We start from the raw sequence: 14,179 nt of genomic DNA, 5'->3' as shown, positions 1-14,179 counted from the left end.
CTTTTCTTGGCTGGACAAATTATCCTCTTGTCCCCTGCAGCCAACTATAATTTCCACTGACTGCAGTAATGAGGGCAGAACTGATTAAATGCAGACTTCCCTCCTGCTTAACTCAGCCAACAAGCTGCCTTTCAGTAGCTAGGGATATTTTTCTAGAGGTTTTTTTTTCTTTTTTTTTTTCAAAAATTAAAGGAGAATTTTCAGATCAGAGGTTCATATTCCTGTCAGTAATAGATATAAGAATAGATGAGATATGTGCAGCACTGGTGATTGTAAGGTAGAGTCCAGATGTATAATTGTGTCACTGTTAATGGCATTCTATAAGGAAAGCATGTTTCTGTGGTTATCCTCTGTATTTACCCTGTTTTGGAGGACAGCTGGTCTGTATAAGGAGATGCAGCAGCTTTTACAACCTTTTATCACAAGAGGAACTCTCTATTATAACATTATAGAAATAGAAGAATTAATGATATACTGTGCAGAGAAAGGACAAGAACTATTGATTTAGATAAACAGTACATTTCCTCTGTGCCATGTGACACAAATGCTTCACTCTTCCCTATTGTTTAGAAAATGCTAGAAAAGCTAGACCAGAAATAAGATATGATAGTATTACAGTGTATGAACAATCAAGCTAAATTCTCTGGTGGAAAAACAAAAAGAATACTTCTAAAGATACTGAAATGTTGATGGACCTGCTTGGCTATTTTTTGGTTATGTTCAAGGAATAGACAATGTCCAAAAAGCTGGAGAAAACATCTGACATGATATATGTTAGTGACATTAGTTAAGGTAACATTAAAATATTTGGCATCACACTACTGGTTTAATAAAACAGACTAAAAGTGTAACAAACGTATTGTAAGTAACCTTAATGATTTTATGATTCTATGATTCTAATATATTGGAAGTTTAAATACTGTTATTTATGCTGTACAGATGCCCACATGGCATAGTCATAATCCATGATGGTCAAATTGATTATAAAGATTCTTCCATTTTCCAAAAGAGTCCTGGTAAAAGAGTTTTGCAAACTGTTTCCCATCTTTTGTAATTTAACAAACAGTTCAGGTGATGGATATTTTTAAATGAGAAGAGATGCATATGTCATATAAAAGGTCATACTGAAAATAGGAAGTATTTATCAGTATTGTAACATATAAAACCAGCCTCTCTCTTCTGTGTAATTCTTCATCACATTCTTTAAACATATGTGAATTATGTTTGATTCCAAGGAAAGTTCCTGAAAAGAAGTTCTATAACCATATTGAATAGATCATTACAGCAGAACTCTTTCCAGAAATATTTGCATGATATTTTGAATAGTCCATTTAATTATTTCCATAATAGAACAACTATCCAGAGACTGAAGATTATACTAAATTGGGAGGAACTGTTGACTCCCTTGAGGGTAGACTGAGGGACGAGAGGCTGGGTACAGACTGGGGGACAACAGGCCATAGATCAGCTCTGCAGAAGGAGATGTGGGTTTCTGGTTGATGGCAAGATCAATAGGAGTCAGCAGTGTGCCTTGGCTGCCAAATGGGCCAACCATATCCTTGTATCAAGGGCAGCATTGCTAGATGATCGAGGGAAGTGATTGTCCCACTCTGCTCTACACTGGTGCAGCCTCCTCTCGAGTACTATGTAAAGCTTTGAGCACCACAATATAAGAAGGACATAAAACTAGTGTCCATTAGAGGTTCAGGATGGATGTTAAGAAAAGGTTCTTCACTGAGAGGGTGGCTGGGCACTGGAACAGGCTCCCCAGGGAAGTGGTCATGGCACCGAGCCTGCTGGAGTTCAAGAAGTGTTTGGACAACACTCTCATGGTTTAATTTTTAGGTAGTCCTATGTTGAGCCTGAAGTTGGACTTGATGATCCTGGTGAGTCCCCTCCAACTCAGGATATTCTACAATTCTATAATTCTCTATTCTTATAAGATAAGAATTCTTATAAGATCTTGTTATCTATGGAAAGGCCACAATAATGTTTACTGGAGCCTTCTCCTCTCCATGCTGAATAACCCCAAATCTCTTATCCTTTCCTCATTGGAGAGGTGCTCCAGCCCTCTGATCATTTTCATGGCCAACCTCTGAATCCAGTCTAACTGGTCAATGTCTTTCTTGTACTGCAGACCCCCAGAGCTGAATGTGGTGCTCCAGGTGAGGGCTCACAAGAGTAGAGTAAAGAGAATCCCCTCCTTCAACCTGCTGGCCATGCTTCTTTTTGTGCTTCTTTTTGTCATGGCTTAACAACAACAACAACAACAACAAAGCTTAACAAAATAAAGACTGACAGTAAAGAGGATTTCTCCATATAAATACAGTCAGGCAAATTCTGTAGAAGACAAGCAGGTACAAAATCTAAAAAAACATGTTGACGCATGAACAGTTGCATAAAAATAGACCAGGAGTAGTTCTTGGCTGAAAATTATAAGGACATTTAGAATGTTTAGAGGAATGTGACTTTCCAAAAGAGTAATAAGGGGAAATAAAGCTTACCAGTCTTGAAAAGGGATCTGATATGGGAATGTAAAAGATTATATTATTTAGTTATATTAGATAGAAGCAAACTAGAACTTTATGACACACTGCCCTTTCTGCACCTAACTCCTGAAGGTCTTTCTTCTTTTTCATATGCTGTTAAATAATTTTCAATATAGGAAAAAATGAGCAAGTATACAAGCATACAATACCCTGTACTCGCTTAACAAAAATGTGGTGTTCTTGTAGAAAAGCCAGACTGCATAAAGCCACGCTCTCTCTAGCCACGTTGTTTTACTGCTTTCAGTGGCACCTCCTAGGGTTACCCCCTCATACAATAAATTTAGAGGGTAGAGAAAACTTTCCAAAGGAGTCTAACTACAGTATTGATCAATTCTGCTTGTGTTCTTTGAAGCTTGGCTTGCCCTCAAGGTCTGATTTTACTAGTCTTGTGCTTCAAACACAAGGTTCATGTGATAAGATTTGCTTTCTTCCATTTTTTTTAAGTGCCACTCTACAATATCAATGTGTTCCTAATGTTTGTGGTGTTATACTATTAAGAATGTAGAAACATATTTTGCTTAATTACTTTCCCCCAATGGGTTTGAAAATTAGACTCAAATTCTGCCTTTTATGCTGCACTTAAGAGTGCTATGGATAATGAAGCAGAAAGAAAAAAAAAAATCATCTGGAAAACAAATAAACAAATCCAGGGTGAAAAATGAAATAACAGAGAGAATGGAAAAACAATATTACTCAGAGATGGATGAGAATGTAATATGAAATGAATAAAAAAAACCATCTGCAGTATTTTAGGCTTAAAATTGTGTGATCTTGTTTTTTCTGGAAGCTATGAAGACTCCTCCTACTGTTTTAAAATAAAAGAGCTCTTCTTCAAGCAAAGCACACAAAATTTCAGATTTTTAAAAATGATGTGATTTTAAAATTATTTGTAAAATCTAATGATTTGCGGTATTCCAAAACAGCCTGATGCTATTAGAACAATAAGATTGTTCTGTGAGATCAATCTGTAACATCCTGAGGTTTGAAAGTGTATCCTCACGCTCCAGTGAAGTGGCATACAGGCATGTAAAGCCTGCGTGACACAGGTCATGTGTGATAAAGGGAAAAGGTCGCCTTTCTTGGCCTTGCAGTGGCTGGCCCATGCTGTACTTTTGGTCTTTTGCATTATGCATAACAACAGATTGGTTCTGCTGGGCATAGCAATGCTGCTTTAGGATGTTCCTGTGAGAGTTTGAGTCTCCTTTCAGACTATCCTTCTGCTCCTTTTTCTGTCTTGTAACTCTCAAAGCAAAACATTTTTGTTGAATGCTTGTAGCCAAGACATCTCTGCTGATGATTTAAATGCTGCTGAAGAGAAGGACTGTTATAAAGCAATGTGTATGGCCATGAAGCGTGACCGGTGTAGGATCAAACTCTGAAGATTGTGTGTGGGTGTTCTGCAGGGGACATGTATTGCTCCGGGTTATATTCATACAGGAGCCCATCACATCACATCTTGTTCTTTATGGATAAGGATGACAGACAGATCCAGCTTTCAGTCTTCATGCCTGAACTTAAATACAATAAGGAGGACTTTTTCTTTCTATAATGTTGGCTGACACAGGCAAGAGTTATGTTTGTTACATTGGACAACGTTCTCAGAAATATGGTTTGATTTTTGGGTGGTCCTGTGCAGAGCCAGGAATTGGACTCAATGATACTTTAGGATCCCTTTCAAATCAGGGTATTCGATGATTCTATGATTCTGTGATTCTATGAACTGGTAACAGTTGATCAATTCATTCAAGTGTACAAGTTTATTAGGAATCAATTAAGATAAAGAGCTATCCATAAAGATCTGTAGTCCCCCATCTAAATGCTTTGTTGTCCTGGATTTATCTAGGATAGTTAATTTTCCTCCTAGTAGCTGGTATGGTGCTGTGTTTTAGATTTAAGATGAGAATAATGCTGATAACACACTGATGTTTTAATTGTTGCAGAGCAGTGCTTAGCAAGCCAAGTGCTTAGCCAAGGAGTTTTCAGCTTCTCATAGTGCCTGGCCAGTGAGGGGGCTGGGTGGGCACAAGGAGCTGGGAGGGAACAGAACCAGGACAGCTGGCCCACACTGGCCAAAGGGATATCCCGTCCAATATAGCGTCATGCTGAACAATTAATATTGCATGACTGGCCAGGGTCGGGGGGAAGACTGCTGCTCAGGGACAGGCAGGACATTGGTCAGTGGGTGGTGAGCAATGGCATTGTGCATCACTTGCTTTGCACATATTATTATTATTACTATCATCATTATTATTATTATTTCTCCTTCTTTTCTTTCCTATTACACTGTCTTTATCTCAACCTACAAGCTTTTACATTTTTTTAAAGCCTGATTCTCTCCCTCATCCTGGGGTGGGGGGTGCATTGTGATGGTGGGGGTGAGCGAACAGCTGTGTGGTGCTTAGCTGCCTGACAGGTTAAACCACATTTGTTCATATGCACTTTGCTTTTCCAAAATCCAAAAGGTTTAACAAACAATTCACTCAAGTATACCCCATTTTTATCCACAAATACTCTGGTATGCATAATTGTTATTAATAATCAGCAAATATAACTATTATTGGACCCCATATAGCTAAAGAAATTATATGGGAGTTCTTGAGGTAATCACTCACTAGAACAGGTAATTCAAGCTGACTTTTTCATCCTGTTGGCTACCCAGATTCTAGGAAGTAATTCTCAGACTCAGTTGTTCCTGAGTTGCTGGTAAAAGACTATGGCAATGTCTCCATGTAATTTGTTGAGTGTAATTTGAAAACTTTTAATGAGTTTTAAGGAATAAATAAAGAACAAACCGGTTCTATGGTTGAAGATGACAGAGAGGTCATGAAACAAACTGCAGTAGTAGCTTGCTGTGGCAATGCATAGGAATGTTAGGTAGAAAAAGCTAAAATAGGTAAGGTGAAAAGCCTGTTATAAGTGTAGGGTATGCAAAGATTTGAAGAAATATACACAGGCACTGTATTCATTAAGCCTGTTTTGACTTTACGCTGGATCTAATGATGGGTTCTACTTAGAAATAGCAAAAGAAACAATTGCCTTTATGAGCTACAGTAGTTTATTTTGATAATAGTCATTTGTGATGGTTACTGTTTAGTTTATGAATAGTCCTTTTCCAGTGATGTCAGAAAAAAAAAAAAGAGTTAGAGTAGGGGTATACTGCCTGTCTCTCTATACTTTTGATCTTAAACTTTTCAATTGAAAGAGCAACAGGTGCCAGAGATCATCAGAAAATCTAGATTTGCACATAAAGACTGAAAAACTCCTTGACTCTTTCTAAAATGTCAGAGACAAGGATATACATGCACAAGGAGATGATTCAATTATCCTGGACACAGAAGAGATGCATGAAAAAAGTGCCCAAATGTTACCATTAAATTAAGCTATCTATGCACATGCACAGACATGCCAAAATTATTGGCATAGTGTTATAAGGCAGACAGACCATATGGTCTCTTTAGCAATGTACAATGCTTTTTGCAGTGTCCCACTTACTGCAAAAGAAACTGTTGTGATTTAGGGTGTGCCAGATGTCTTGTCAATCAGCCAGTTTCACATTTTACAGTATTCTAAGCTTGACGTAAACACGGGGCACTGCTCACTGAGTAACCAACTCCTTACTCTGAGGGAAAATATTGCAACAGAATACATGAGCTGGCAGGCAACCTTAGTTCCTGGTGGGCAGGCTTCCTTTGAAGAAAACAAACCATTTTGCAGTTAAAGAAGAAAAATGAAAGTTAACCTTAAAGGATTCTCTTTAAAAGAAGAAGTGTGTTCTAATATATATATATATTTTTCCATTTACCGTTGCATTTAATAGTTCCTGTCCATTTTCTGGTGCATTTCTTTAAGTGCTGTGGCTACTCCCTAGTGTTTGTGGTGGGATCAATTCAGTTACCTAAAAAAGACATTGCAGTTGAATGGGATGCCAGCTCTTGGTGTCAAGGCTCAGGGAGTGGGATGTCACTTCAGTACTAAGCTCCATCCCTTATCCAGTCTCTCTGGAATTTCTGCAGTACCTGATCTACTTTTGGAGGCATCATTGTCTCTCCAAAGACATGGCAAAACATCTGTGGAAAGTTTGCCATTCAGTGCCTTACTAATCACACCTCTGACTTCCCAGAGGATGTCTATATATTAAAGAAATGGAAAGAAATGTCAAGCCTCACGCATGAAGAAGTTTGGTATTTCTCAGGAGGAAATTCACGTATTTCTCAAGTGTCTAGAATTTCCTTTAGGTATGTTGAGCTAGTACAGTCAATGGAAAAATGACCTCAGTAGACCCACTCATTTTGGAATTATGGTGATAGTTACAAACCATATTCTCTGATTTCATTGAAGGCATTAACTATGCTTAGATTTAATAGGTAAATATAAATGATCTTTAATTTTTCAAAGATATGACAGCTCAAGACTGAGGATTTTTGTAAAGTAATTTATGGATGAATATGTAGCCTGAATCACACATTAATTTCAGAACATTCTGTTTAAGGAAGTGACTGGGAAAGAATAAGGAACTAGTAAAATTTCAAAGTAATTATAAAAATTAAGGGAAACTTTTTTTTTTTTTAAGTTCTCAAGTGTTTGGTGAGATTTACCCTTCATCCCCCCCTTCTCAGACGAGATGAGAGATGAGATAGTGATTTCATATTTGACTTTTTTTCTTTGCAGAGCAACTTCTCATTGGAGATTTCCTATCCCTTCTCTTAACTAGATGGTGACCTGAAAATGTACTTATTTCTCTGTACTTTCTTATGGTATGTATGGCATGCTAGTCTTCCTTCAGGTCTGCTTGGTAAGCCCCTGTCATTCATTTCTGTTTACTTTAGCTAAAGGACACAGTAATCTTCACGTTTTTATATCTCATTTGTTTTAAAACCTGGAATTTGAGAGAACACAAACATTGTTTAGATTTTTGGACCTCACTACTTTGTATAGCTCTGTACATTGACACAGAAGCTCACTTACCATTCCAAATAACCCCCAATCAATATCTAGTTCAGGCAATGTTCAGAGGCGAGAGGTGGTCACAGTACTCAGGAAAGTCTGCTCATGATGAATGTAAATGCATATTAAAAACATATTTTGAATTCCCTATTATATGGCAATTTTTGATCTCACAGTCACATAACAGAGTACACTAAAGGGAAAATAAGGACAAGAAAAGCTAAATGTGAGGTTGTAGTTTGCTGAGAAATAATTACGTTAAGAAAAATATTTTGAGATTTGTCATGTCATATAGCTCCTTCAGTGCTGGATGATTCAGGTTCCCTTTGACTGAATATTTTTAAAAGTAATTTTTAAAAGTCTCTAAGCATTGCTAGTATATATAAGAGTACCAGTGCATTTCAACCTGCTTGCAGCCTCATTCTTCTGCAGTCCTCATCAAGGAAAATGTTTTTACAGGAAAGATGGTCAAATATTTAAACAGGTTGTGAAATTTCTGTCTGTGGATATAATCCAGCCTTGGCTGGACATAGCCCTGTGCAACTTGATTGACTGTCCCTGCTTGTGGGACACTGTTGGACTAGGTGACTTCCAGAGGTCCCTTCCAAGCTAAATTCTTTCATTCTGTCATTTTATCCCTTTAATGTAATGAAATGTCAATTAATGTAATGCCATTTGAATCTGACTTTAATTTTCAGGTATGTTTCACATAGTACACTCAATGCTCTATATGGCTCTGTGTGTTTGTATACATCTGTCTTTCCATCTATCTATTTCTCTATTTCTCTATCAAGAATATAAAACTAAATACTTTAGAAGACTGTTTTGACCTTATCAGAATAAAGAAAGAGGAAATAAATCATTTATATACTTTCCCATAAATAATTGAAATTGGCATGATACTGGAAAACATTACATTTCTAGTTTTATATTTAAATAATGTTTCTCTATGAAAGATCATAAAATCATAGAATAATCCAAGTTGGAAGGGACCCACAAGGATCATTGAGTCCAACTCCTGAGACCAACCCCCCCCCAAAAAAAAAGAAAAAAAGTTTGTTCCTTAAATTTATTTGACTGGTTCTAAGGTTTACTAACTCAGCAGTCCCGGACTTTTAAAACCATACATCAAACACCAAAGTTTAAAAATTATCCTGAGCATTAAAAAATGATTTTCTTTGGATGACATGTGTTTTTTCAAGAACATAAAGAAAATCAGCCTAGTCAAAACAGTATCAAGTCCATTATCTTTCATGAGTACCACCCATTGTGCTCCACAGTTATGCTGAACATAGCGACATAATGCAGAATAGTTAAAGAGTTTAAAATTACATGTTTTGTATTCATAGTAGAAAAGTCACCTTGATTTTTTAGCTGTCCTATGCAATTATATTACCACTAACAAAGTGAGGGAGGCCTGAGTTGTCATTTCTGCAGACTGAGAAACACATTGTGTACAACATGATTCACTGAACCACAGAACAAGTAGATAACTGCTGTCTGTGATTAAAATGCAATTGTGTTTGCGAGGACCATGTTTAGAATAGAGCCTGTTTATCTTTATTAATGTACTGGATAATTCCTATTATTTGATACTGTAAAGCTTTTTTTTTTTTTTCTCACAAGTATTTTGAAGAGGGGGATGAAATAGAACCTTATGATGTATCATGAGAAGAATAATACAGGGTGACAATTGCAAGGAATATTCACCACTGTTCAGAGAGTGATTTGAAGTCCTCCGAATGTAATAGGATGAGACTGAGAATTCAAACTTGAGATCTGATACCTATACCTTCTTCTAAGAGCTTAAATAGAACTCAGCTGATACATTCATAGACTGTATGTTGGCTCTCCATAAAAGGGTGAAATTCATTTACTGTAAGGTATGTTATTATCCTCTTGAAAGGAATCTTTTAGGTCCCTAAAATCTACTGTGTGAAGACATTGTTGCCACCTAACATTGTGCTCTACTCAAAGAGATATATGCTTAGAGTCTAGCGTTTCTTAGATAATACAGCAGAAGAAATATGGTGAAATATTGGCAGTTCTGAACTGGTGATATATTACTGCATATAATTTATTGGAAAGATGGGTTTGGAGCAGGTTTCAGAGAGAAAAAAAATGTGGGAAGAGAGATCTGATCATAATTTTCCTGTTGCATTGGAAATAACAATGAAATTTTCATTTCTTAGACCTTGACAATATACTTCACTTTTGAGAATTCCCTTTGGCAAATGCCATTATGAACTCACATGCATAATATTTGTCTCAGAATCTCTACTTCCTCTTTTCCTCCATATATTTTCTTTCAATGGCTATGTACTGACAGCTGCTGTAACAAATGATATAAGAAAGTTGTGTGAAAGAAATGAAATTTCCAAATATTGTCATCTTCAAGGAGGAAATTAATTAATTATTATGTTTCTTACATAATACGCATACAGCAATGCAAGCAGGAAAAAAGGAGCATGAGTTTGCATAAAGTTAGATATAGATTTAACTTTTACTTTGGAAGTGATATTTCTATCATTATAGGCCACTTATTTTTAGACGTCCTTGTGGGCAGTGCTGCCAGGAATTAAGAAAATAAAATAGTCCCCAGTAAGAATGAATTTATAAGAAATTTTAAATGCATGTTTTTTGGCTGACAAATCCTCTCCCAAAATTCACTTCAGTGGGGACTGCAGTTAGACAAATAACTTCTCCCCATCTCAGCACTCCTTACTAGGAATGTATAGATATTGTGTAGATATCCCAGTGCTCATCATGCTATTATAGCTATTATGTCATGACTGTACCTGTAAAGCAAATGGGCTTGTGTCTATTCTCTGATTTTGAGAAAAAAAATAAATTGTTAAGAATATTCTCAGTTATGCTGCCTATTGGAAACTTTCTCTGGGCTGTGTTTGATCAGTGTCTGAGGGAGCGCTAATTGTTGCAGGTCAGAAATGCTACAGGCTCCAACAACCAATATAAATGATTATATGCATTGTTGGAGACGAAGACCAGGGCTGTTCACATTATTAATGTCAATATAACACTTGTGCCCCTTGACAGACATCCTGTGTACTTCCTTTAGATACAAAGATACTGACTGTGAATCTTTACTGTGCTGTCAGACATCTATAATTTAATGATTAAAAACACTAAGCTTCATGGAAGATTTGCAACCTAACATTTGGTGTCTTGAACCTGCAGTGTTCATAAGGGGTATATAACACTCTTATCAGCACAGGGAGTAAGTAGTTTTCTTTTGATCCTCAAACAGAGTGTTTAACATGAGAATTATTTAATCCAGATGTTGTTTGAAATTATTAATATTTTGCTTATAGAGAATGTGTGAAAAATCACAAATGGCTGGCTACATGGCCGTGTATTGTATCATTATCTAGGTACTGTATTTGGAACATTGTTCCATCTTTTTATTGACTGTGGACATGCAAAGTGAGAAAGGATGGGTAATACGAGGCACTTTTCTAACAGTATGTATAAATTTGCTACTTATACCCGTCAGTGTTATTTGTACTTTCTCTGGGAGACATGAAGAAATAGTTACGCCCCTAAATCAGAAAGTGGTCTCAACTCAAGTGAAAATCTGGTAGATATGAAGCATCTATTTAGACAAATTTTCTAATCAGTAATTACATCAGCATTTGGACAGTTCATGTGGCGAAGTGATAGATGCTAGATGCTAGTTTCTAGCAATCTGGTTCTTTTTCCTTTTTTTTTCTTTTTTCAGAGAGTTACAAATGCAAGTTTAATAAGCTAGCATGGTATATGCAAAAGAAAAGGAATTAGAATAATAGTAGGATGTAGATTTCCTCTGCTTTCCTCTAATTTTCTCTGTGATTGAAGAAATTCTATATTATATATAAATTTCAATTAAAAATGATAAAGTGTTTGACCTATGAATTTTCTCATCTCCATAAGATTCAAGCAGCAAGGAACATGGGGGAAACAAACAAACAAACAAAACTTAGATGTCTTTAGAGACTGCAACTATTCTTTCTCCTTCCGCAAAATACACATACACGAGGTGTCTCAAAGAGACAGAGATACTTTTCACAGAATCACAGGATCATCTAGGTTGGAAGAGACCTCCAAGATCGCATAGTCCAACCTATGAACTAACACTCACAAGTCCTCCACTAAACCATATCACTAAGCTCTACATCTAAATGTCTTTTCAAGACCTCCAGGGATGGTGACTCAACCACTTCCCTGGGCAGCCCATTCCGATGCCTAACAGCCCTTTTGGTAAAGAAGTTCTTCCTAATATCCAACCTAAACCTCCCCTGGTGCAACTTTAGCCCATTCCCCCTCGTCCTATCACTGGGCACATGGGAGAACAGACCAATGAGAAGTATCAACTGATCATTCCTGTATTATAAATTCCAAACCTTATGTCAGTTTTTAGAAAATACTTAGAATTATTAGGTAGTCCGTATGCAGCATAAGTATGACTCACAGAGGAAACTTAATGGCTGTATGCTTCATGGTGCATAATTACGTTGCATGGGCTTCTGCCTTTGCAATCAGTATTATTACCTGAATCTTCAATATGCACAAGGTGGTGGGAAAATCAAGGTTATTTCTAGTGATGTTGAGGATTCTCAAGCTTTGTGTTAGTTGCAAAAGATTCTTTTCTCCTTTAATAAAAAGTTACATTTATAGGACATGCATTTCACAACTCATCTGTGGAAATGTTGATTCTGTGCCAGAATAGACCTCTGAAGAGGAAACAATGACGTAAGAAGAGATGGAGATGATCTGAAATATTGTTTAAATAAGAACTTTAAACAATGCAATATCTGAGTGCCGATCTAGTCACACATCTAAAACCAACAACACGTAGAGAATAGTTTCTCAGTACTCTGAATGTAAGAAACATAAGAAATACAACTAATAGAAACATGACAAATTAATGATTCAGATATTGGAGTGTGCATATATATTGTTCCTCCCAGAGAAAAAAATTGCAATTTTTCTAATAGTTTTCTTTTTAATCTACTGGATATCAACCTTCAGCAAAGTGTTTACAGCATATATACATCAGTGGCATATATAGTTTTGTGTGTCCTGTAAAGTACAAAATACGGACATTTTGTGTCCTTAATGTTTCGTCACATTTAAAAAAATTCATGTCATATATTTCAAGGCATCAAAAGTGAGATTTTAAATGTAACCTAGATGGTTACATTTGAACCAATTCAGTGGAGGGAAGGAAACATCTTATTTCATAAGTAGCTTTATTTCATCTTAGCATAGACAGAGACATTGCCTCTGTTGTCTACCGCTAAAGACTAGTTTATACTAGGCATCTGTAAGACCAAACACTGTAGTGGGCCAGGATCTAATCAGGCACAGTGATTCATTTAGGCTAGACATTTAGGGCCCAATAAATAATGTTAAAGCTTAGTAAAATTAATGAAGTGAAATTAAAGTACACAAAAACCATGTCACAGCAGAAGTTTTTGTGGAAGTTTTCATAAAGGCTTTGAAGCACATCAGGTAAGAATCTTTGCTGGTGTAAATCAATGTAATTGAATTTACTGCCATTCTCACTATTTACACCAGCTGAATGTCTATCCCATAGACTCTACTAACGTGACATCTTTATCTATACACACAGTAATTGCAGCCAGAGAGCATTTCTGAAAAGCCTCCTATGTACTGCATTACCAATAAACACAAAATGTGCCCTGTATGCATAAGGCTTCCTGGGTTTGAGGCTTAATTACCACTTCAACTGATATAATTATTTTTAATTACTATCTAATTTTTGTCAGGAAAACTAATATTGGGATCTTGCATAGTGCTATTTACTTACATATCTGATTTCTGTCTGCATACCAACCACCATACTCCTTCTGGGTGGAAACAGAAAAAAAATGCAGATAACAGTACTTATGAGGTATAGTTAATAATGCAGAGATATTAATATATATTATTGCAGCTGCTGTATCAGAGTTAATCTGAGAAAGCTCTCCAGCGTAGCATATTGTTTATCCTATTGACACAAAGCATTAAAAGTCTGTCATCACATCCTGTTGCTGTGAGCTACAGAGGAGTTATTGCTGAACTTTAGAATTATAGTAACGAAGAGCTTGCTAAAGGGCTTAGCTGTGCCAGTCAGCCAAGCAAGAGACTACCCCTTAAGCAGAGAAAATAAGGGCTAATCAGAAGGAGGAGTATATATTCCTGAGGAAACCAATAAAATAAAAACTCAGTAACTGCTTTTCCCTGCTTCCTTCCTTTTTAGGAAGGGATGTGACTGTAAATGCTAATCTGAATGTAAGCAAAGTTTGAAACTATCACAAGAATCAATTAAATGTGAAGTTGCACTAAATAGTGCTTGTATTTATTCATAGAATACCCTGTGGTCTTCAGAAAAAAAGATTTGGCAAGCATTTAGCTGATACTTGTTACTAGATGATGCTTAAATCTCATCTTTCAGTCTCATGGATACATTAATTAATGGTCCAAAAGATGACTGTTCTAGAAAGAAAACAGAGATTTATTTCTCACTCTTGATTAATGCTTTTCACAAATCTTCCCTTTAATCTTTTCAAAGATAGGTTTAACACAGCTAAAATTTAGTTAAGAGTTGAAGTTCAAACAAGTACTTAAATTTCTGCTTCATGAATAATGGACATGCACAGCATTTAGATGGCATGACCAAGTTC

The 14,179-nt window shown here is 36.4% G+C and overlaps 1 long non-coding RNA gene across 3 annotated transcripts in view; it reads left to right on the top strand.

Annotated features, from left to right (window-relative positions):
- LOC310892472 overlaps nt 1-14,179 on the top strand; it is a 146,335-nt gene that overhangs the window by 116,740 nt on the left and 15,416 nt on the right. For 2 of the 3 annotated variants that reach the window (XR_014578167.1, XR_014578168.1), the window contains exon 6: nt 7,218-7,303. The exons of the other annotated variant lie outside the window; for it this stretch is intronic. This is a non-coding gene — a long non-coding RNA (uncharacterized lncRNA). The remainder of the gene's footprint in view (nt 1-7,217; nt 7,304-14,179) is intronic. 3 annotated transcript variants of the gene reach the window in all.

The sequence above is a fragment of the Anser anser genome (assembly GCF_964211835.1).
Source record: "Anser anser genome assembly, chromosome: 1".
Lineage (NCBI taxonomy): Eukaryota > Metazoa > Chordata > Aves > Anseriformes > Anatidae > Anser > Anser anser.
This window is presented reverse-complemented; position numbering and strand designations above follow the sequence as displayed.